The sequence below is a fragment of the Phyllobates terribilis genome, unplaced genomic scaffold (assembly GCF_046119375.1).
Source record: "Phyllobates terribilis strain yellow unplaced genomic scaffold, ASM4611937v1 Scaffold_7__3_contigs__length_470593459, whole genome shotgun sequence".
Taxonomy (NCBI): domain Eukaryota; kingdom Metazoa; phylum Chordata; class Amphibia; order Anura; family Dendrobatidae; genus Phyllobates; species Phyllobates terribilis.
In genome coordinates, this window is record NW_027362767.1 from 378306900 (window position 1) to 378330962 (window position 24063).

Sequence of the window (24063 nt, forward strand, 5' to 3'; positions counted from 1 at the left end):
GTGGGGGCTAAAGCATACCTCAGCCAGAGACCGGAGGCCGTGGGCAGGATCTGCCACGGCCACCCACCACATCCACCCTGAAGGCAAACCACGTGTAGGGTCAGGGAACCCAAGGCCAAGGGTCTCCCAACAGAAGGCCCGAGGGAGCTGGACCTAGGTGGATCCCTGGTGGGGACGGCCAGAAGAAAGGACAAGAAGGAGGGCTCAGGGACACGCTCCGGACTTTCTTGGGGGTTGGCTGAATCCAGGACCTGGTGGACGCAGCACGGCTCGGGTGGTCACTCAAGGCCGGAGTGACCGGAATATCTGCAGTAAGTAAACACCCTGAACTGCACAACCCGACTCTGTCTTTAATTATCATCTACGCTGCACCACCACAACCCCCATCCTCTGCACCTGACCCCCTGAGGCCATACCCCTCCCGTTGGGGGTTATACTATCTAAAGCTGCACCAACACCATCAGCCTCAGCGGACCCTGCTGCAGCGGCGGCCGTAGTGACCGCAATCCAACGGGTGGCGTAGTCGACATAACGAACTTTGTAACATCTGTAGGACTGCCACATACTCTGAGCTTGACACCCTGGGCACGGACCGGGTCACAGCCACTCGGAGACTACAACCCCCATCTGATCCGGCTCCGGGTATTCCCCTAAAGAATATGGCCCAGGGGGCGCGTCAACTTTGGCGTAGTCGGCAGGATCTCGTGCCCGCAACACCCGGGTACTGCGTGCCTGAAGAAAAGAACAAGTTTACCTCAAAAAGAAGTCTCCCGCCGGTTCCGGAGGGTCCCCGCCATCGGACTCCATCACAGATCGATTCCCGCCGGTTGTCCGCCATTAACAGCTTTTTCCCGCCATCTGCAGAGTTTCCCGCCACTGGGAGACGATTCCCGCCATTTCCGAAGATTTCCCGCCTTGGAAGAGCGGACGCCATTATGGGCGTGCCAGAGGGTGGCAAGAGGCCGCCTCCCATCGTGGGCCAGGACCGAAAATGGCGCCAAAAGTGGAAACCGCCCCCACCAACGGAGACTGTGATGCTAGAGGTGTCTGTCAGCGTGAAAGAACTGCCCCTGGAGCTGACAATCACCAAGTGGCCCCGGGACCGCCCTCGAAGTGGGAGGACTGAGAAGAAGAGAGCAAAGATGGGTGTCGCCTGGAGCAGTCTGGAGAGAGCGCACCCGGAGACAAGAAGCCTAGAGCTGAGTCCAGAAGAAGCTTACCCGGAGATGGAAGAAGAGCAGAGCAGCACCGGCCCGCTGGCCAGGAGCCTGCTGGAGACAACGGAAGGAGAGCAGAGCAGCACCGACCCGTTGGTCAGGAGCCTGCTAGAAGCAACGACCCCACTAGGCTTAGTGGAGGTCCTGGCACGGCTCCCCCGAGATCGGGAGTGTGCACAGACCGCGCTGGAGGGCCTCGCACGGAGGATGGCCCGGGTGCAGCGAGAGACGTTAGCAGAATGGAGCCGTGAGATGGTCCAGCAGACAAGAACTCGTCGGCGGAGCACGCCACCCGAGACGAGGAGACAGACCGCCTCTGAGGATGGCGCAGGAGGACTGAAGGCCGGAGACGGCGCCGAGAAGGGAGCCGAACGAAAGGAGGCAGGTAAAGGGGACGTCTCTACCCCAATCCGGGAAACCGCGTACCTGCCCCAGCTCCCCGTCGCAGAGCCCGAAGTACCCCCTGCCGTGCCCGTAACCGCAACGTCACCGCCGCCGACTAGGCCTCAAACGGAAGCCGCGACCCCTGTGACGTCACACGCCTCGACCCCGAGCGTGACCAAGCAGGAAGTACCACCAGCCTGGTCGCAGGGCCTAGTACCCCCGGGCGCCGCAATACCAACAGCGCCCCCTACCTCCGCGGAGCCACCGGCCTGGTCGCAGGGCCAAGTAGCCCAGGGCGCCGCCGTCCTTACGGTGCCCTTCACTTTCCAGGTGCCCCAGGCCTGGCCGCAAGGCCTGGGCAACCCGGGCGCCACCACCACCGCGCCCATAAAACCAAAAGTGCCGCATCTGGGAGAAGATCTGTTCGCCCAACATACGTGCCCGGATGGGCAGCCCTTTATATGGCCACCGGAGTTTCACCATCCCCGACTCCGGAAAGAGAGACCCCTAGACGAACCCCTGATCCCGGCTCCAAAGCCCGTAAAGAGGATCTCGCCCCCGCTAGCAGAAGCGCAGTTTGAGTGGGACCCCACCGGAGAAGACCTCATGGGGTTCACTCAGGAGACTCGGGCAGCTGCAGCGGAGCGTGCAGAGTGCTGCCGGCAACAGCTCGAGGTCTTTGAGAGGGAGCGGAGAGAGAGGCGGGTCCGGGAACAACAAGCCCAAATAAAGAGCGCGGAGCAGAAGAGCCGGGCCAGGAGGAATCCCCGTGCAGCTCATGGTCCCCCTTCCACCGGGACTGTGATCAAGTTCAATATGCAGCACGGGTGGGGCTTCATCCGAGATCACCGCACCCCAGGCGACGTCTTCGTGACAAGAAGAGACGTTGAGTCCCACCTACCGGAGGGACACAGAGGTCGTGACCTGTATGTAGGGGACGAGGTCACCTTCACCCGGCACAAGTGTGCCAAAGGACCTTACGCCCTCCATGTGCATCGCCTGACGGAGGAGGAGCTGCGGTGTGAGGAGGAGCAAGAGGACCCGGACGGGTCTGAAGCTAAAGTTAATCACAAAGAAAGAGCAGGAGGACGTCGTCGTTGAGTACAGCAGAGTAGAAGCTGTATATAGTTGCCCGTCGGGGCACAGTGAACTGTTGCTGCTATTATAGTCCCCGTTGGGACCAGAGAATTGAACTGTTACCCGTATTTCCCTTAATCCACCTGGCCGAGGACTGAGAGCGGCCATATCCCCTTGTATATAGTTGCGCTTCCTAAAGCGCCCCCTACCGGTTTTATAGGAAAACCATTTTTCTAGAGAAACTGTTGCACTTTTCCCGGGCACACGTTGCACAGTGTCCGGAGGAGGAGCTAGAAGCAAGAGAAGTCTACGAGAATGTTATTTATGAAAAAAAAAGTTTTATTGCTGATATATATGTTTTATATGTTTTTATTATGTTGTTTATGCAAAAATTGTATGTTTTGGTGTTTTTATATCTTACAGCCCGAGGACGTGCTGTGATTTACCAGGGGGGAATGTAGCACCCTGAGGATTCGGCTGCTACAGGAGTATTGCACCTCAACCCAGAGGTGTGGTATTCCACTCCCGGGTAAGGATGGAGTGTGGAGCTGAGCTCAGAAAGCTGCATGCACTACACACATCCCATTTCCGAGGAACAGACCAACGGTACTCCCACTTAGAAATGTGCAGGTACGACCGAGTCTGTTCCTGGCTGGAGTGGGAGGGGGGTGGTACATCCCAGTAGTGTAGGGGCAGATAGGGGGAGCAGCCTGGGTAAAGTTAGGAGCTCATTGGGTGCTGGTCACCTGAGCTCACACATAGAGGGAGTATTTAAGGTGGGCACCATCTAAGATCAGGGTCAGTCTGAGAGAAGTCAGTGAGACATCAGTCTTTGCATAGAGGAGTGGAAGAGAGCAGAAGAGCAGAGCAGCCCCAGCCCAAGAGTGAGAGAGGAGAGCAAGAAAGACCCAGAGGGGGAGACAGAAGGAACTCTGAGAACCCAAGTACAACCCTAGGGTGAAGAGTTGGCAACAGGGTACCGGATCCCAAACTGGTGGGGGCTAAAGCATACCTCAGCCAGAGACCGGAGGCCGTGGGCAGGATCTGCCACGGCCACCCACCACATCCACCCTGAAGGCAAACCACGTGTAGGGTCAGGGAACCCAAGGCCAAGGGTCTCCCAACAGAAGGCCCGAGGGAGCTGGACCTAGGTGGATCCCTGGTGGGGACGGCCAGAAGAAAGGACAAGAAGGAGGGCTCAGGGACACACTCCGGACTTGCTTGGGGGTTGGCTGAATCCAGGACCTGGTGGACGCAGCACGGCTCGGGTGGTCACTCAAGGCCGGAGTGACCGGAATATCTGCAGTAAGTAAACACCCTGAACTGCACAACCCGACTCTGTCTTTAATTATCATCTACGCTGCACCACCACAACCCCCATCCTCTGCACCTGACCCCCTGAGGCCATACCCCTCCCGTTGGGGGTTATACTATCTAAAGCTGCACCAACACCATCAGCCTCAGCGGACCCTGCTGCAGCGGCGGCCGTAGTGACCGCAATCCAACGGGTGGCGTAGTCGACATAACGAACTTTGTAACATCTGTAGGACTGCCACATACTCTGAGCTTGACACCCTGGGCACGGACCGGGTCACAGCCACTCGGAGACTACAACCCCCATCTGATCCGGCTCCGGGTATTCCCCTAAAGAATATGGCCCAGGGGGCGCGTCATATGCACTAGGTGCTGCTCCCCTGGTTACAGGGAGACTGGGGAACCAAGAGTTAGGGGAACCAGTTAGTAGATGAGGGTGGAGGACTCACAAGTTAGTTACACTTGAGATTTCATATTTAATAGAAAGCCATCTTTGGTCTCAGTCTTTTGTCGGTCTTCCGGCTGTGCTCTGTGCTGTCATATACTGTGTGTAAATGTGACCTCCCTCCCGGAGCGCAGACCCTGTGTGGGCCTGCAGGGTCGGGAGACACGGCCCTCGTACCCCGGCCTTGGGACGAGAGGCAGGTTGTAGACGGGAAATGTCTCAACCCGGCCAATGACCAGGACCAAAAAGGCCCGGAGCTTAAGAGTGTGGCTCCACAGCAAATGGATCCCAGGCAGGATGCAGACGGAGCGGTATACGCCACCTGTCCTCGCCATGCTGATATATTCAGAGGGACTCCGGCTGCAAGAGGGGTACCGGCCCCCGACACCCGACCTTGCTAATCTATGTCCTGGTCGGGAAAGCCCGGTAGGCCCAGAGGATCCCACCGGGCATCGGACGGAGCGGAGCTGCCACCCGTGCCCTTGTTCTGAGAGGAGCTCAGAGGGAGACCCGGCCTATTTGCACACACACACGGACAGGACAGGAATCGGTCTGTAGTTCATGAACACTCTGCTGTAGGGTCCCGACTGAATGCTGGACTTACTCAAAGGTTGTCGGACCCCCGTCTCTGGTGAGCGCAGGACTCCGCGGGGAGCAGGGAGTCGCCTTCCTTTGCCAGCTATGTGAGTAAAGCCTTGGAAGTTCACCCCTATGGCCTCCGGACTGTTATTCCTGCGCCACACCGCGCGACGCGGCATCCGTTCCCCTCTAATACTACCCCCCTCCATCCTGTCCCTCTGGCCTGAGACCTTGCTCCGCCTTTGGGAGTAGTAATAACTTTGACCGCCATAACATCATGCCTCAGAGGACTGCAGCGGCGCTGGTGGCCCTTCACCAGGCACCACAGGTGGCGTAGTCATTAATTAGCCACTCAACCCGGATAAGCCCACACCATCTCCTTTTAATGTGACGGCCCTGAGCACGGGTCGGGTCTGGGCCACGGCTGCATCCCATCTCTCCATCACAGGACCCGACTCCGAGTCCCCCATCACCCAGGGTTAACTAAAAGGGCTTCCACCGGAGAGGACGTCACAGATTGCCTTGGAACAACTCGACGTAGACGATTGTGAGGGACGTCTGAAGCTAATTTAACAAGAGCGTCAGGCCCAGGACAAGAGAGGGGAGCGAGAGTACCAGCTGGAGTTTGAGCAAATCCAGATGCAGAGATTCACCCCACAGAACCGTGAGTCCAACAATGCCAACAGTTTTAAACCCTGTCCCGAGCATTTTCCTGTGATGGACAAGGACGGGGATTTATTTTTGCGGGGGGTTGAAAAAGCCTGCAAATAGTACCAGCTGCCTGAGGACCAGTGGGCCGATATTTAACCCCAAGGCTCCGAGGGAAAGCTCTAGAGTTGTTTGGTTCTCTCCCTCTAGACCAATATGGATACTATGAGGCCATCAAGCAGGCCCTGATAAAAACATACCAGCTTACTGCCAAGGTGTACCGCAAAAAGTTCCGAGTCCTCCAGCGTGGACCACATGGCAGCTATATTGATGTGGTGGATGGGCTCAGGATAAACTTTGAGCAGTGGGTCCATGGACTGTCAGTCACCACCTTCAAGGACCTGAAGGATCTCATGGTGAAGGACCAGTTTCTTCATCTTTGCCCCGTGGAGGTGTGACAGTTTGTGCTCGACCGGGAGCCAAAGAGGCCGCCAAAGCAGCACAGATCACAGATGCCTATGAGGCCAACCACACACCTGAGGTGTGGAAGTCAGCTGTCGCCAGCTGGAAAGGGGGTAAGCCAACAGCCACCCCCAGTGCCCCTGCCAGCTGGCCCTCAGGGCTTCCTGTCCCATTTTCCAGCACCCGGTCAGCATCTGACTCACGCCGCTGCTATACCTGCAACCGAACAGGTCACATCAGCCTCGTCTGCCTGGAGAGGCAGAAGATGAACCCCACATCTAAGGCCCCAGTGCCTAGTGTAGCCATTGTTTTTGTGGGTGGGGCAGTGGGGAGGGCCCGTGAGAATTTGCAACCAGTTACTGTGGATAACACCATTACTGTTGGGCTTAAGGACACCGACGCTGAACGTACTCTCGTCCACCCTTTGTTTGTGTTACCATAGGAACTCATTCCTGGGAAGACCCTGACTGTCACCGGGTTTGGGGGTATTTGTCGTCTCATACCGATGGCCCGAGTTTTCCTGTATTAGGGTGTGGGGAGGGGGTTAAGGAAAGTGGGGGTGTCGGGGAATTTCCTCACAAATGTGTTATTGGGAACTGATTTGAGACGGTAGGTTGCCCAATACCTTCCTAACAACCTTCCCAGATCTGATATGTCATGTGATGCAACTGTCAATACTGTCAATGTTATGCATAATAAAAATGTGTGTTGTGGTAAAGGAGAACTCAGCCACCTCATGCTGCGGTGTGATGTTGCTGAGGATCCCCAAAAAGTAGCCAGCATAAGTGCTAAGGATGATGGGGGCAGGCATGGAGACCATGAAGCAGGTGGTCGCATGCAGCTGACCAGTTTCACGATAGCCGCTGACATGGCCGGTGGTAGCTGCCTCATGATTAGCATGGCTCCAGAGGTAACGGGAAAGGATGGGGAGAAGCACGGGGATCATAAGGAAGGTGCTCCTGTGCAGCTGACCTGTGTCACAAATGGAGAAATATTCCAAAAGCGCATGTAGAGCTGGACTTCCAGTTGAATGGCCTTCCAGCAGATATTCTTTTAGGAAATTATGTGAGAGATCTACAATGCCAATTTGTGAATGCAGAAAGCAGAGTTTAAGCCAAAGGGTAGGCGAAAATAGAGCTTTCCTCTTCAAACCTACAACTTCACTATAGAATACAGAAGAGTGAGTCACCATCAAAAAGACACGTTTGGGGGTTGTTGTTGGTGCTGTGTCTTTAAAGGGCTAGGATCCGCTGCTGAGGTCAGATTCTGGTGACACTACTTGGATTAGAGACGGGATCATTGGCCATGTGGTATTGTGTTGTCTTGCCCATCCTACTGGATTTGAGAAGCTATTCTAAGGACCAGTGTTTTATATTCCTTAGTGTTGGATTACCAGGTGGCACCCTTGGATTTGTTCTTGTTGCCATGTTACAGACTCTGGGGAATTATATCTATGTTTGGTGGAATATTCTTCAAGTGACGCGATAAAGGTTGTTTGCTTGTTCACCAGTCTGCTGTCCCTGCCTGCTCTGTCACACACCGCGTCACAACAACATATTCATAATCTCCATATTCAAACTGTAACAACAGTGTTTTGCTGTTTTTAGGTTAACTAAGAATTAACTTTCTTTAAATTCTCTAAAATTTACTAAGTGGGAACAATAGCTTATGCCATGGCTGTCCCCTCTCCACTGTTTTTCCTTATGCTCTCTATCCCCTGCCATGCTTAACACTTTTCCAAGCTGTGCTCTTGACGCGCCCCCTGAGCCGTGGGTACCCGGCAGCCGGGCCTCTGTGGATGCCGGTGGGGGATATCACGGTAGCTGGCTTGGTCCGTGACCCACGGCGGTCAGTAAAAAGGGGGAATATTTATAGGGGATTTGGAAAGTTCGTGACGCCACCTGTGGAACGCGGCTAAGGGGTGCCGCCGCTGCGGAGCAGTCCTCTGGAGCTGGTGTTACGGGAGCAGGGATGGTGTGGCTCTCCACAGGTAGAGCTAGCTCCAGGGCAGCGTAGGGTGTAATGGATGGTGGTGCAGGGGAGAGACGGCAGGATGGTCCCGGAGGAAAGACGGACACTCACACGAGGGTAAGCTTCTGTACCTTTACTGGTGATGTTGCAGGCACGGTCCAGGGTACTCCGGACGAAGGGTGCACTTTTGGACTCTCCCCAGTGAGCAGGTATAGGGCCTCTTGATCTGTGGCTTTCCTCGCTAAGCTTCTGGCTTGCCTAGAACTAGGCCTAGCTTGGTTACTGCCTCACTTTGCACCTGCTGACCTGGTGGTAGGGCCTTCTCTTGGAGATCACTCTACCTGGACGCTGGGGCCTCCGTGACTCCTAGCCCTGGTACTGTAATCAGCGTTTGGTGAACCTGGGACCTGTAGTCCTCCAGGGGTTCCGGTGGTTCCTACTGGGTGTAAAGGGGTCCCTGTAGGCGCGGACCCAGTGTCCGGTATATATATCGGGGTGAGCCTGGTATGCTCCTCTGCCCCCCTCGCTACTTCTTCCTTCTCCTCTCGCCTTCGGCCCACTCAGGGCCCTCACTAGGCCTTCACACGTGCTGTAGGCCTTGGCTCGCCTAAGCACAGCAGCCAGCGTGCTGCCTCTTCGCAGCTCTCTGAGCGTCAGCACGCTCTCTGCTCAATTCTGAGCTCTGTCCCTCTCTGACTGAGGGACTAACTTCTGACTGACTGCGCTGCCTGGCTCCACCCTCCCTATATATATCCCTAAGGGGCTCCCTCTGCTGGTCTGAGGTGGTAGGGTGGAGGTGTGTGAATGTGTGAGGGCCCCTTGTGGAGAAGTCCATCCATGCACCCTTCTGGGTTCTGTAGCAATAGTGTGCAGCAGGGCGCCACACTCTCATTTCATGCTACCTCCTCTCTATATTCATACTGTACCTCCTCTTCACTCTGTCCTTATACTGCTGTCACGCTGTCTCTGTATACTGGAGGTAGGGGGCCTAAGCTGACCCTAAGCTGGGGCCCTGACTAGTCCCTCAACCTGGAGGTACTGTTAAAGGTACAGAGGTCCAGGCCGCCAGCGTAACCCCTACCCCCTGAGGATCCCTGCACCTAAGTAATCTAGTCCTGAGAAGGACCCCGATCACAACAAAAGGGGACAAGTAATAATATGCCCACACACAGTACTTAGACGAACGAGACAGTACAAGGGAAAAACCAAAACCACCTTGCATACAACAATTACACAACTACAACAGAGGGAACACCAACGGGAAAGGAGATAAATGATAAAGCGAGGAAGGGAAAAAACACTCCAAATACACTTATCTCAGAAACTCCAAACACCACGAACCGCTCTGTTAGTCTGAATGAAATGCTTTCACCGACACTTCCCAAACAGACCAGCAGGCATTTGAAGGAGTCTCGCTACAGCAGTATTGGTTGCAGCTGGGCGAGGCTGGACCTCGTCTAGCACAGAGAGAGAGAGAATTAACTCCCTCACTGCCGAAAAACACAAAGCACCAACAAGTCAGCTGCGAGAAGTCAGGCTGTGTACTCGTGACGACCTTCGTGGCGACACACCCGTGACAGTACCCCCCCTTCTACGAGGGGCCTCCGGACCCTCAGGGCCAGGTTTATCCGGGTGAGTCGTGTGGAAGGCCCGAACTAATCGGTCTGCGTTAATATCCGACGCAGGAACCCACATCCTCTCCTCAGGACCATACCCTTTCCAATGAACCAGGTACTGAAGGGACCGGCGATTAAAGCGTGAATCGATGACCCTCGATACCTGGAACTCCAAGTTACCATTGACCACCACTGGAGGGGGAGGTAAAGGTGACGGTACCACCGGCGCCACATACCTCTTAAGCAACGATCTGTGGAACACGTTGTGAATTTTAAACGTAGGGGGGAGGTCAAGACGGAATGCCACCGGATTAATAATAGAACTGATTCTGTACGGCCCGATGAACCTGGGACCCAGTTTCCAGGAGGGAACCTTAAGTTTAATATTCCTGGTAGACAACCATACCCGATCGTTCACACTTAGGTCCGGACCAGACACTCTCCTCCTATCAGCCATACGTTTGTATCGGTTCCCCATAGTATTCAGATTCTTCAGCACCCCTCTCCATACTGAAGCGAGTGATGAGGAAAATCGTTCCTCCTCAGGAACCCCCGAAGAGCCCCCCCTACTGAAAGTACAAAACTGGGGGTGAAAACCATATGCCCCAAAAAACGGGGACTTACCAGTGGACTCGCTCCGCCTATTATTAAGAGCAAACTCTGCCAGAGGTAAGAAAGAAGCCCAGTCCTCCTGGTTCTCTGACACAAAACACCGGAGATATGTCTCCAAGCTCTGGTTCATACGTTCCGTCTGACCATTGGTCTGAGGATGAAAAGCCGATGAGAATGACAAATGCATCCCCCGCCGTGCACAAAACGCCTTCCAGAACTTGGACACAACCTGAGACCCCCGATCAGACACCACCTCGGAGGGTACCCCGTGAAGCCTCACAATCTCCCCAATGAACACCTGCGCAAGAGTTTTAGCATTAGGGAGAGCCGGAAGAGCGATAAAATGTGCCATCTTGCTGAACCTGTCCACTACAACGAGTATGACCGTTTTACCCGAAGACGGAGGGAGGTCCGTAATAAAGTCCATAGACAGATGAGTCCAAGGACGCTCCGGGATCTTCAAAGGTAAGAGGGCCCCAGACGGACGGGTATGTGAGGTCTTAGAGCGCGCACAAACCCCACAGGACGCGACAAAAGTTACCACCTCCTTATGTAAGTTAGGCCACCAAAACCGACGCGAGAGGAGATCCACAGTTGCTTTACTCCCCGGGTGTCCTGCAAAAACTGAGTTATGGTGTGCCTCGATCACCTTTTGTCGCAACTGATCTGGAACAAACAGTCTCCCCGGAGGTCCAACAGGGGCGTCCCCCTGAGCCTCCAATACCTCCTCCTCCAGCTCAGAGCATACTGCCGAAACCACCACCCCCTCCTGAAGGATAGGAATCGGGTCGTCCGTATTCCCGGCCCCAGGGAAACTACGAGATAAGGCATCCGCCTTTACATTTTTTGACCCAGGACGATATGTAACGACAAAATTAAACCTGGTAAAAAACAATGACCACCTAGCTTGTCTGGGATTCAGACGTTTCGCGGACTCCAGATATAGCAGGTTCTTGTGATCGGTGATGACGGTGACCGGATGGACTGCCCCCTCCAAAAAATGGCGCCACTCCTCAAAAGCTAACTTAATGGCCAAGAGTTCCCTATTGCCGACATCGTAATTCCTCTCAGCGGACGACAATTTTTTAGAGAAAAAGGCGCACGGATGCCACTTACCAGGGGACGAACCCTGTGACAATACTGCTCCCACCCCTACCTCGGAAGCGTCTACCTCTACAATGAATGGCTGTGACGCATCAGGTTGAATGAGTATGGGTGCCGAGGCAAAACATTTTTTCAAGGAGGAGAATGCTTGACAAGCCTTGTCAGACCACCTAGAAAAATCCGTCCCCTTTTTAGTCATGTCTGTGAGAGGCTTAACCATGGACGAGAAATTACGAATGAACTTCCGGTAATAATTAGCAAACCCCAGGAAACGTTGTAGTGCCTTAAGATTCTCTGGCCGATCCCACTCAAGAACTGCCCGCACTTTCCCAGGGTCCATACGAAAACCGGACGCTGAAACCAGGAAGCCTAAAAACTGGAGTTCATGTACGGCGAACACACACTTTTCCCATTTGGCATACAGTTTATTATCCCGCAAGATCTGTAACACCTGCCTAACGTGCTCCTGATGAGACACCAGATCCGGCGAGTAAATTAAGATATCATCCAGATATATGACAACAAACTGTCCCACCAGGCGGCGAAAAATGTCATTAACAAAGTGTTGGAACACCGCCGGGGCATTAGTCAGACCGAATGGCATGACAAGGTTCTCATAATGCCCCTCCGGAGTGTTAAACGCCGTCTTCCACTCATCCCCCTCCTTCATCCTAATCAGATTGTACGCCCCCCTGAGATCCAACTTAGAGAACCATTTGGCGCCCACGATCTGATTAAAGAGATCGGGAATAAGTGGGAGCGGATACGGATCTCGGATCGTAATCCGATTAAGTTCACGGAAATCCAGGCAAGGGCGTAGGCCTCCATCTTTCTTCTTAACAAAGAAGAACCCCGCAGCCACCGGTGAAGATGAAGGTCTAATATGCCCCTTAGCCAGACTTTCTGAAATATAATCCTTCATGGCCTGCCTCTCAGGACCAGAAAGGTTATACAACCTAGCTTTAGGTAACTTGGCCTCAGGGAGCAGTTTTACAGAACAGTCATACTCGCGATGAGGAGGTAGTTCCTGACACCCTTTCTCCGAGAATACATCCTCAAAGTCCGCCAGAAATGGAGGTAAGACCCAAGGAGTAACCGCACCGATGACCGTGTTCATGCAGTTTTTATTACAGAATTTACTCCATTGGCTTATCTCTCTGGTTTGCCAATTAATAACCGGGTTATGCTTAGCTAACCAAGGAAGGCCCAACACTATAGGAGTGGGAAGACCCTCCAACACGTAGCAAGACAACAGTTCTTTATGTATCGCCCCCACTTGAAGTTTTACGTCATGCACAGCTTGCAAAAAACTTCCCTGACCGAGAGGCCTGGCATCGATCGAGAATATGGGGATGGGTTTAGCCAACTCACTCAATCGCATACCTTGAACCTGGGCAAACCGAGCATCAACCAGATTAGCCCCGGCCCCACTATCCAGAAGAACAGATATCCTCTCAGTTCTCGTACCCACCACCACCTCCGCCGGTACGAGAAACTGAGACGAACCTAGGGACGAAATACCTACTCCCAGATTGCCGTCCACCACACAACCTGGGATCAACAGTTTTCCGATGACTCTTCACTCTGCAAGGGACGGGATGGACACCCCCCAATAAAATGTCCCTTTCTCCCGCAGAAAAAACACCTTCCTGTCTTATGGCGCACCACCGGTCCCCTCCCCCGAAATGATGTCCCTCCTAATTGCATAGGCTCCTCTGGACTGACCAGGGGAACCACCATATGAGGGGACCTTGTAGGAGGTGGAGTCATCACAGGGGGTAGAGTTATCCCGCACCTCTCCCGAAGCCGTCTGTCAACGCGAATAGCAAGGGCCATAGCAGCTTCCAGTGACGCGGGAGAGTCATACTGTGCCAACACATCCTGTAATTTGTCAGATAAACCATGACAAAACTGGCTCCTAAGAGCCGGGTCATTCCACTGGGTGTCCGTGGCCCACCTACGGAACTCCGAACAGAATTCCTCCGCCGGACGATCTCCCTGCTGGATCCTACGTAACTTAGACTCAGCAAGGGAGATCCGATCTGGGTCATCATATACGAGTCCCAGAGCAGCGAAAAACCTATCCACTGACTGGAGAGCCGGGGAGCCCGGGGGAAGAGAGAACGCCCAAGATTGTGGGTCCCCTTGTAGGAGCGAGATGACAATTCCCACCCTTTGTTCTTCACTCCCCGATGACCGAGGCCGCAGCCGAAAGTACAACTTGCATGCCTCCCGGAAAACAAAAAACTTGTCCCGCCCCCCAGTGAACCTGTCAGGGAGAGCTACTTTAGGTTCTGGTCCGGCTTGCTCCTGAGGATGCAAAACCTTGGACCTAATGTCCGCCAGCTCCATGGACAAACTCTGCAACTGCCGAGCTAGACCGGCTACTGGATCCATGGTAGCTGGAGAAAAACTAAGTGGGTTGGTGAAAATGTCACGCTGTCTCTGTATACTGGAGGTAGGGGGCCTAAGCTGACCCTAAGCTGGGGCCCTGACTAGTCCCTCAACCTGGAGGTACTGTTAAAGGTACAGAGGTCCAGGCCGCCAGCGTAACCCCTACCCCCTGAGGATCCCTGCACCTAAGTAATCTAGTCCTGAGAAGGACCCCGATCACAACAAAAGGGGACAAGTAATAATATGCCCACACACAGTACTTAGACGAACGAGACAGTACAAGGGAAAAACCAAAACCACCTTGCATACAACAATTACACAACTACAACAGAGGGAACACCAACGGGAAAGGAGATAAATGATAAAGCGAGGAAGGGAAAAAACACTCCAAATACACTTATCTCAGAAACTCCAAACACCACGATCCGCTCTGTTAGTCTGAATGAAATGCTTTCACCGACACTTCCCAAACAGACCAGCAGGCATTTGAAGGAGTCTCACTACAGCAGTATTGATTGCAGCTGGGCGAGGCTGGACCTCGTCTAGCACAGAGAGAGAGAGAATTAACTCCCTCACTGCCGAAAAACACAAAGCACCAACAAGTCAGCTGCGAGAAGTCAGGCTGTGTACTCGTGACGATCTTCGTGGCGACACACCCGTGACAACTGCCCATCATGCCGCCCTCTCGAAACTGTGCCACCCTCAGCCGCCCATACAGTATAATGTCCACCACAGCTCTCCATACAGTACGATATCCACTACAGCCCCTCTATATAGTATGGTGTATACCACTGCCCCCCCTGATAGTAAGATGGTCCCCACAGCCGCCCATACAGTATATTGTCCACCACAGCTCTCCATACAGTACGATATCCACTACAGCCCCTCTATATAGTATGGTGTATACCACTGCCCCCCCCAGATAGTAAGATGGTCCCCACAGCTGCCCATACAGTATAATGTCCACCACAGCTCTCCATACAGAACGATATCCACTACAGTCTCTCTATATAGTATGATGTATACCACTGCCCCCCAGATAGTAAGATGGTCCCCACAGCTGCCCATACAGTATAATGTCTACCACAGCTCTTCATACAGTATGATATCCACTACAGCCCCTCTATATAGTATGATGTATATCACTGCCCCCAGATAGTAAGATGGTCCCCACAGCCGCCCATACAGTATGATGGCCTCACAGCCCCTTATATACTGTATAATGTCCCCCACACAGTATGATGACCCCCACAGCCACCTAACAGTATAATGTCCCCCACACAGTATGATGTCTCCCACAGCCCCCTAACAGTATAATGTCCCCCACACAGTTTGATGTCCACCACAGCCCCCCTATGCAGTGTGATATCTTCTGCAGCTCTACAATATGCGGTATGATGTTCATCACAGCCCCCTATACAGAATAATGTCCCCTACAGACCCCTATACAGTATGGTCCCCACAATTCCCAGTATTTCATCCCCCACATATTCCAATACAGTATGATGTCCCCACAACCCCCCATTTAGTGGCCAAATAACATAAAAAAAAAGCATATACCCAACTAATCCTAGCACCCCATCCCTGCAGCCCCGATCTCCTTTTCTATGCTGTATATCAGTTGGCGCTGAATGGCATGATGCATTGATGTCATTGCACTGCCAGACCGTGGCACCATCCTCCAGCAAGCCGTAGGCTGCAAGTAGCTTGCGGCCTGCCGGAGTTAGCGGCGGAGCAGGGAGCTGATTAGAGCTCCTCTGCTTCTGTCTTGGTGCTCACATCAATTGTATTCATGAAGAGAGAATGGCGGCTGGACCAAAGGCAGTGAATCACCAGCATTGCTCACCTGTGTGTCATCAGTGTGCTGAATGCTGGCGTACGGAAGAAGGTGCCGTGCGCCGCAGACACAGCACTGCTACTGATTTTGTTTTTAAATTATGCTTCTGACTCGCCACCTGGGCCGTGGGGCACGCGGATCCGGGCGATAGGGGAACGATGGGGATAGTAGTAGTGGCGGCCCGGTCCCGCGGCTCAGGGTGGTCAGGCCAATGGTAGTCTGCTACGTGCTTCAAGTAATGTCCGACTACGCCACCCGTGGATTGCGGTTATTAGGAACCGCCGCTGCAAGGCAGTCCGCTGGGGCTGATGATGAATGCAGCTGGGATGGTGTGACTCCCCACGGGAAGAGTGCGGCCCCAGGGCAGTGAAGTGGATGGTGGGAGTGATGGTGGTGAAGGTCCCAGTACCGGTAGTGCCGGAGGAGTGAAGGAGCACACGGACAACAAGTTACAGTCCAGGGTCTTTACTCACAGTTCGTTTGTTCCGGGTCACTTCCGTCGGCAGTGACCGCCCGAGCCGTGCTGCGTCCACCAGGTGAGGGGCTCGGTCAACTCCCAGGCAGTTCAGGAGCATGGCACAGGACCCCCTTTAATCCTTTCTCTGGCCTGCCTCACCAGTGACCCACTTTTGTCCAGCTGCTGCGGACTCGTGCGGTTAAACGTGGGCCCCGTCCTCCGCTGTCCTATATGGTGCCTTCCTAGCAGGTTTGATGAGGTGTCGCACCAATAGATGATCACGATGACCGGTCTTTGGCTGAGGGTAGTTTCTCCTCCACCAACTTGGGATCCGGTACCCTAAATCTGCCTGACCCTTCACCCTGGATTCTCGTGGGTTCTTAGGGTCCCTTCCACCTTCTTGTTCCTGAGCCCTTCTGTTTCTCTGTCTCTCCTTCTCTTTCTCTGTTCCTTTCTGTTCCGTTCTCTTGGAGCTGAGATGAGCCAAAATCCCAGCTCCCCTTCTCCTCCTCCTCGGCCTCTCACTAGGCCCTCCTGGAGTAGAGCTCCTACAGAGCCTCTACTCCCTGTCTTCTCCTCTGGCTGAACAGACCCAGAACTAAGATGGTGCCCACCTTTTATACCTCCCTCTAGCCATGAGCCCAGGTGACCAGCAACCAATGGGCTCCTTCCTATGCTCATGAACCAACCCCTATCTGCCCCTACAGCACTGGGTGTTCCACCCCCCTCCCCACTCCAGGCAGGGACATAGTCGGTCGTGCCTGCACTTCTGTCTAGTGGGAGCACCGTTGAGCTGTCCCTCGGAAATGGGGTGTGTGTGCTGTATGCAGCTAACTGAGCCCTGGTCCATACGCCATCCTTACCTGGGAGTGGAATATCACACCTCTGGCAGAGGTGCAGAGGTGCAATACCCCTGTAGCGGCCGAGTCCTCGGGGCGCTACACTTCCCCCCGAGAAGCAAGAGGTAATACTTAATTCAGGTGCCTACCATTGCCTACCCCTCATCCTGGCCCTGAGTGTCAGTGTGTGTAGGTGTGTTCACATCACTCTTTCCTGCCTGCAGTGGCAGATCGCTGCGCACAGGATCACACAGTAGCGGGTGGCAGATGCTGACAGAACAGAGGAATGAGACACTGTGTGTGCGCACTGACACTGTGCGCGCGCACTGACACTGTGTGTGCGCACACTTAGCCTCTGGCGTTTCAGAGCATGCTCTCATCCCTCTCTAAATCAAAATTTTGTAAGTACACCCAAATTGTCGCAGCAAAAAACAACAAATCGCCATGCAAAAAAACACCAGACCCTCACACAGCTCCATCAATGGTAAAGTAAAAAAACGTACGGGTCTCAAAAAATGGAGGCAATAAATAAAAGTTCTGAATATAAGAATTAAAAAAAACAAAGTTGAGATCGCAGTAATCGTCCTGACCTGAAGAATTATTACAAAGAAAGCTGTAAAGACAAGAGCCCCCCCAAAAAAATGGTGGAATTGTGGCTATTCTAAGAAGAGGAGACAAAAACGGAAGAACAAGAATGAAAAATGTCTGCAGTGTGAGGGGAGTGACTATGCTTAAAGGGGTTGTCCACTACTTGGACAACACCATCTCTATCAGCATATTTGCCCCCAGTAAAATAACACTTATACTCGCCTCCAGTGTCTGCACCGCTCCGGCGCTGTCAGCGCTCACTCTCCTGGGGCACACCTGGGATTGTTATGTCACACAAGCCCTGCAGCCGATCAGCAATGGAGTCACTCTCCCCGTCTTCAGGCGTATCAGACATCAAGAGGAAGTGAGCGGCCAGTCGCAGCCCTGACTTCATCGCGATGTATGATTTGTCCGTAGAAGAGAGTGACTCCATTGCTGATCGGCCGCAGGGCTTGTGTGACATAACAGTCCCACGTGTGTCCCAGGGAGAGCCAGCGCCGACACCGGAGAGGTGAGTATAAATATTATTATCTTACTGGGGGCAAACATGCTGATCGGCCGCAGGGCTTGTGTGACATAACAGTCCCACGCGTGCTCCAGGGAGAGCGAGTGTTGACAGCGCCGGAGTGGTGCGGACACTGGAGGTGAGTATAAGTGTTGTTATTTTACTGGGGGCAAACATGCTGATCGAGAAGGGGTTGTTCAAGTAGCAGACAACCCCTTTAAAAAACAAAACTTATATAATATAAAATAAATGTATATCTCTATATATTAATCTTTTTTTTTTTTTTTTTTTTTTTTTTTATTAAATGTCTCATTTAGTGTTTTGCTGGCTATTTTAGCATTCCCTGCAGCCCCAATAACTTTCCAGCAGACTCCTCAGCGTCTGCACAATCACTTTGGACGACATGACGGCTGTCTTCTCTGTAGTGTCACGCAATCACCTCCTGTAGGAGCTTACTATCGCCCTCTGCTGGTAGGCTTACAGCTAAGGCAGTGTGTTGAAGCCTAAGCTTTGTATGGGGTCTCTGTGGCGCAATCGGTTAGCGCGTTCGGCTGTTAACCGAAAGGTTGGTGGTTCGAGCCCACCCAGGGACGCACTTTATTTTTTTTCAATCATTTATTTTTTCTTTTAGAGTCATTTGACATTTTTTACTTACACTTCATATGAATGATTTATAGAGAAATGCTTCACAATGTATGTCAGCAAGGTAAGAAATGCTTTATTCCTTTAAGCATGGTGTGGTCACACAGACCTGTACTTCCTCTTCTATATTTTTTTTACCTTCCTCCTACAACTCTCCCTGGTGGTCTAGTGGTTAGGATTCGGCGCTCTCACCGCCGCGGCCCGGGTTCGATTCCCGGTCAGGGAAGTAATTTTTATTTTTTTTTATTTTTATATCATTATAAAATGCAGAGGAAGGTTTTTTTTTTTTTGATGATTGATGATATATGTGAGATTTGTGAAAAGATGCAACAAAGCAGAAGGTTCTATCTCCTGGCAATTGTATGCATAGAGCAGCCATGACACTGTGTCTATTATTTCTGGATACACTTAATTATTTTTAATTTTGTACTCCAGTTTTAAAAAAAAAAAAAAACTGATGCAATATGCCCCTGATGAGGTGCCTTGTTTTCTGCTCCACCTTTTAACCCCTGCCTAATTAGCCATTAACCAGTTCAATACCAGGATTGTTTATTTCATCCTTGTGGCTTATAGAGCTGTGACATCTTTTTCTGTTTTTTTCCTTTTCGTTTTTTGCTCCTCTTCTTCCCAGAGCCATAACTTTTTTATTTTTCAGTCCATATGGCCGTATGAGGGCTTGTTTTTTGCGGGACGAGTTGTACTTTTGAACTACATCATTGATTTTACCATATAGCGTACTGGATAACGGGGAAAAAATTCCATTTTGTGATGAAAGTGCAAAAAAACAGTGCAATTCCACAATTGTTTTTTGGGTTTTTTATTTACCATGTTCACTATATGATAAAACTGACCTGGCAATATGATTCTACAGGTCAGTACGAGTACGCAGATACCAAACATGTATAGTTTATTTTTTATTTAAGTGGTGAAAAAAATTAAAACATTTCTATGAAAAACTGTTTTTTTGCGTTTGTCGCCATTTTCCAAGACCTGTAGCGTTTTCATTTTTCGGGATCTGGGGCTGGGTGAGGGCTTATTTTTTGCGCACCGAGCTGACGTTTTTATTGATGCCATTTTGGGGTAGATCCAATGTTTTGATTGCCTGTTATTGCAATGTTGCGGTGGCCAAAAAAAACGTAATTCTGGGGTTTTGATTTTTTTTCTCATTGCTCTTTTTAATGATCGGATTACGGTAATTTATTTTATATTTTGATAGATCAGACATTTCTGAACGCAGCAATAACAACTACAGGTGCTTCTCACAAAATTAGAATATCATCAAAAAGTTAATTTATTTCAGTTCTTCAATACAAAAAGTGAAACTCCTATATTATATAGAGTCATTACACACAGAGTGATCTATTTCAAGTGTTTATTTCTGATAATGTTGATGACGATGGCTTACAGCCAATGAAAACACAAAAGTCATTATCTCAGTAAATTAGAATACTTTATAACAACAGCTTGAGAAATGTTTTTAAAATCCAAAATGTTGTCCTACTGAAATGTATGTTCAGTAAATGCACTTGTGAGGCAGTGACCGGGATCGTATACGAGGGACCTTACATATCCCCCAGAATGTGTACAGAGACCTATTAAATCCATTGGAGTGCATTGCAGTCACAAACTCACCTGCGGCTGCAATGCAGGAATGAAGGTGAGCATGGACCTGGTCAGGCTATCTGGCTAAGGCAGATTAAGTAAAACCCGGCAGGGCCTTCATTTCTTGGAGGAGGTCACAGGAGGCAGTGGGGCGGCCTCCTCCCTCCAACCCGGGTTTTCCAGTGGCTCTTGCCACAGGTCCTTTAAAAATCCCTGCACTAAGGATTAGTGTTGTTCAGTGTTGGAAAGCTCAGCAGGAGTGAGTGTGGCTGAACCCCTGCCTGGGAAGCCTCTGCACCCGTTAGGCTCTGAGCAGCCCGGCTCGGCCGTAGCCCACGGCAACCGTTGTTTAAGGACTCGCGTTAACCTGGCTGTGAACCGAAGGACTTTTCTGTTTACCCGTGAGTTGCTGAATGAAGCTGTTTATGTTGGACTTGCTTGGGTCACTGCCTCAGTTACTGCACAGTGTGAACACCGCCGCCTTACATTGGTGGAGAATGCCGGTATAGTGACTGAGGCATACCCCAACGGCCGCTGCATGACCACAATCAGGCCGGCCACCTTTCAGCCTCACCCCGTGGACAAAATGGAGGAGCTGTTAAAGCAGCTGGTACTTACCCAGCAGCTGCAGTCACAGCAGCAGCACCACCAGCAGCAGCAGCACTACCAGCAGCAGCAAAAAACAAATGAACTGTTGCTGCAACAGATTGCTGCCCTGCGAGAGACGCCGACAGCACCAGCCTCAGAACGTCGCGAGGCCCGGGACAAGGTTCGCTCAGCGTTGAGGAAGATGGGACCGGAGGACGATGTGGAAGCCTTCCTGACCATTTATGAGCCCACAGCAGAGCAGGAAAACCTACCGACTGGCCAGTGGGCAGAAGTGGTGGCTCCGTTTCTGGTCGGCGATGCCCAAAAGGCCTACTTCGACCTCAGTCGGGAGGACGCCCAGGACTACCAGAGGCTCAAAGGTGAGATCCTTGCCCGACTGGGGGTCAATACATATGTGAAGGCTCAGCACGTATTTTCATGGTCCTATGTGGAGACCCGACTTGCCCGGTCTCAGGCTTATGACCTCCTGCAGCTCTTAAAGAGGTGGCTCCAGCCTGAGACTTTATCTCTAGCCCAGATGGTGGAGAGGGTGGTGGTTGACCGGCTGGTGAGGACTCTGCCAGCCACTATCCAACGTTGGGTTGGCTGTTACGCCTATCCCTGCCAATCCAGGAACCGGGAAAGGGGTCGTGTCCCTCTGCTAAGGACAGTCAGCACTGTACCCGTGCTGAAGGGGTACCCCGGAATGAGAGTGGCAGGAGACCGGTTCCCTCCCAAACAGTCGTGAGACCTAACAGTACCTCCACCTTTTGGTGCTGGCGGTGTCAGGGGCCGGGACATGTGGTTGCTAACTGCCCCCTGACTACGGAACTCATGGACTGCGGGTTTATCTGCCGGGTCTCAATGTACGCCCAGACTGTCTGCACTGCAAGCACCAACTCCGCCCCGGACAGTGAACCCCAACTGTGCCAGGTACTGGTTAATGGGTACCCCACGGAGGCCCTCCTAGATTCGGGGAGCCTAGTGACTTTGGTACATGGGTCGCTGGTGGCAGGAGACAACCCCAGTGGACAGACAGTCGGGGTTGTGTGTATCCATGGGGACCTCCGAGAGTATCCAACCGCAGAGGTAGTTTTGTCCACGCCATGTGGAGACATAAAACATGTGGTGGGGGTGGTAAAAACTCTTCCGTATGAGACTGCGTTGTGAAGAGACTTGCCCCTGCTCTGGAGTCTGTGGAAAAACAAAATCCACTCTCCCCTGGTAAAATGTATTAAAGGCACTGTACCCGACGAACCCGAGTCGGGGATACCTGCTGTAAGGGTGTCCAACCTAGGTAGAGAGTGTGACCCTGATAGGTCTCCCCTAGAGGTGCTGGCAGGAGAGGTCGAGGAGACCCCATCAATCCCCGAGCTGGAAGTGTCCCGGGACATGTTTGGGACAGCTCAGCTACAGGATCCCACCCTGACTCGGGCGCGGGAAAGGGTGTTAGAGGTAAATGGCGTAGCTCAACAGCCTGGTGCATATACTGTATTTCCACGCATGGTAGACAACGGTGAGTTGCTCTTTGGGATAGACAAGATCAGGGACGATGTCGTGGAACAGTTAGTGGTACCTCAGTCGTACCGTCGGGTGGTTCTAGATTTGGCATACACACACCTGCTGGGTGGACACTTAGGGGTTAAAAATATGCAAGAACGTATCTTGCAGCGGTTCTTTTGGCCGGGGATTTACGCGGAGGTCCAAAAGTACTGTGAATCCTGCCCCGAATGTCAGCTGACCACAACCACCGCCAGTTTCCATAGCCCATTGGTACACCTGCCAGTTATAGAGGTACCTTTTGAACGGATTGCAATGGACTTGGTAGGGCCCATTGTCAAATCCGCTCGTGGCCACCAACATATACTGGTGGTTGTCGACTATGCCACCCGGTACCCGGAGGCTATACCGCTACGCCACACCTCGGCAAAACTGATTGCACGGAAGCTGTTTGCCATGTTCTGTCACCTTGTACTACCTAAGGAGATCCTGATGGATCAAGGGACCCCTTTTATGTCCAAGGTGACAAGGGAACTGTGCAAAATGCTAAAAATTAAACAATTGCTCACCTCGGTGTACCACCCTCAAACCGACGGGCTAGTAGAAGGGTTCAATAAAACCCTCAAGTCCATGTTAAAAAAAAAAGTGGTTTCTAAGGACGGAAGGGATTGGGACATGTTGCTAACCTATTTGATGTTCGCCGTCCGTGAGGTACCCCAGGCTTCCACAGGGTTCTCTCCCTTTGACTTATTGTACGGCAGACACCCTAGGCGTCTGTTGGACGTAGCCAAAGAGACGTGGGAACAAGAGCCGACTCCACATAGGAGTATAATTGAACATGTGGCTAGTCTGCAGGACCGGATTGCGGCGGTCATGCCCATCGTGAAAGAACATCTGTTAGATGCCCAGGCAGCCCAGAGGCACACATATAATAAGAGTCAGGTCTTTTAACAAGGGTGATAGTGTGTTAATACTGGTTCCCACAGCCGAGAGTAAGCTCATGGCCAAGTGGCAAGGGCCATATGAGGTTCAAGAAAAGGTGGGGGAGGTAAATTACGGGGTGTATCAGCCCCGAAGGAGGAAACCTGAGCAGCTTTATCATGTAAACCTGCTAAAACCTTGGAAAGATCGAGAGTGTTTAGTTACAGACGTCACTCCGGGCATATCACCAGAGAGTTCTCTACCTTCAGCCAGGGATGTGTCCGTGGGAGAGGTCAGGATAAGTGATGTTCTCACTAAACAGCAGCGACGGGAGGCTCGCTCGCTGGTGTAGCAGAATACAGACGTGTTCTCAGAGCAACCGGGTAGGACTTCAGTTCTCCAACATGACATTGTCACCGAACCTGGGGTAAGGGTGCGAATGAGACCGTACCGGGTACCCGAAGCCCGGAGGCAAGCCATCATGGCTGAGGTAAAACAGATGCTCCAGTTAGGCATCATCGAGGAATCACGGAGTGAGTGGGCTAGCCCCATCGTACTGATTCCGAAACCAGACTTATCGTTACACTTGTGTAACGATTTCCGAAAACTAAATGAAGTGTTGAAGTTTGACCTTTATCCAATGCCCAGGGTGGATGAGTTGATTGAGAGACTGGGGCAGGCCCAGTACTTTACCACTCTCGATCTCACCAAGGGTTACTGGCAGGTACCTCTCACGAAATCGGCGAAGGAAAAGACCGCCT

General features: G+C 52.2%; 2 non-coding genes across 2 annotated transcripts; both read left to right on the top strand.

Moving 5' to 3' along the window:
- The first annotated feature begins 18568 nt into the window (after positions 1-18568).
- TRNAN-GUU (transfer RNA asparagine (anticodon GUU)) lies at positions 18569-18642 on the top strand. The gene has a single exon. It is a non-coding gene; the product is annotated as a tRNA-Asn (tRNA).
- Positions 18643-18845: 203 nt separating this feature from the next.
- Positions 18846-18917, top strand: TRNAE-CUC (transfer RNA glutamic acid (anticodon CUC)). Its single transcript has one exon. It is a non-coding gene; the product is annotated as a tRNA-Glu (tRNA).
- Positions 18918-24063: the final 5146 nt, after the last annotated feature.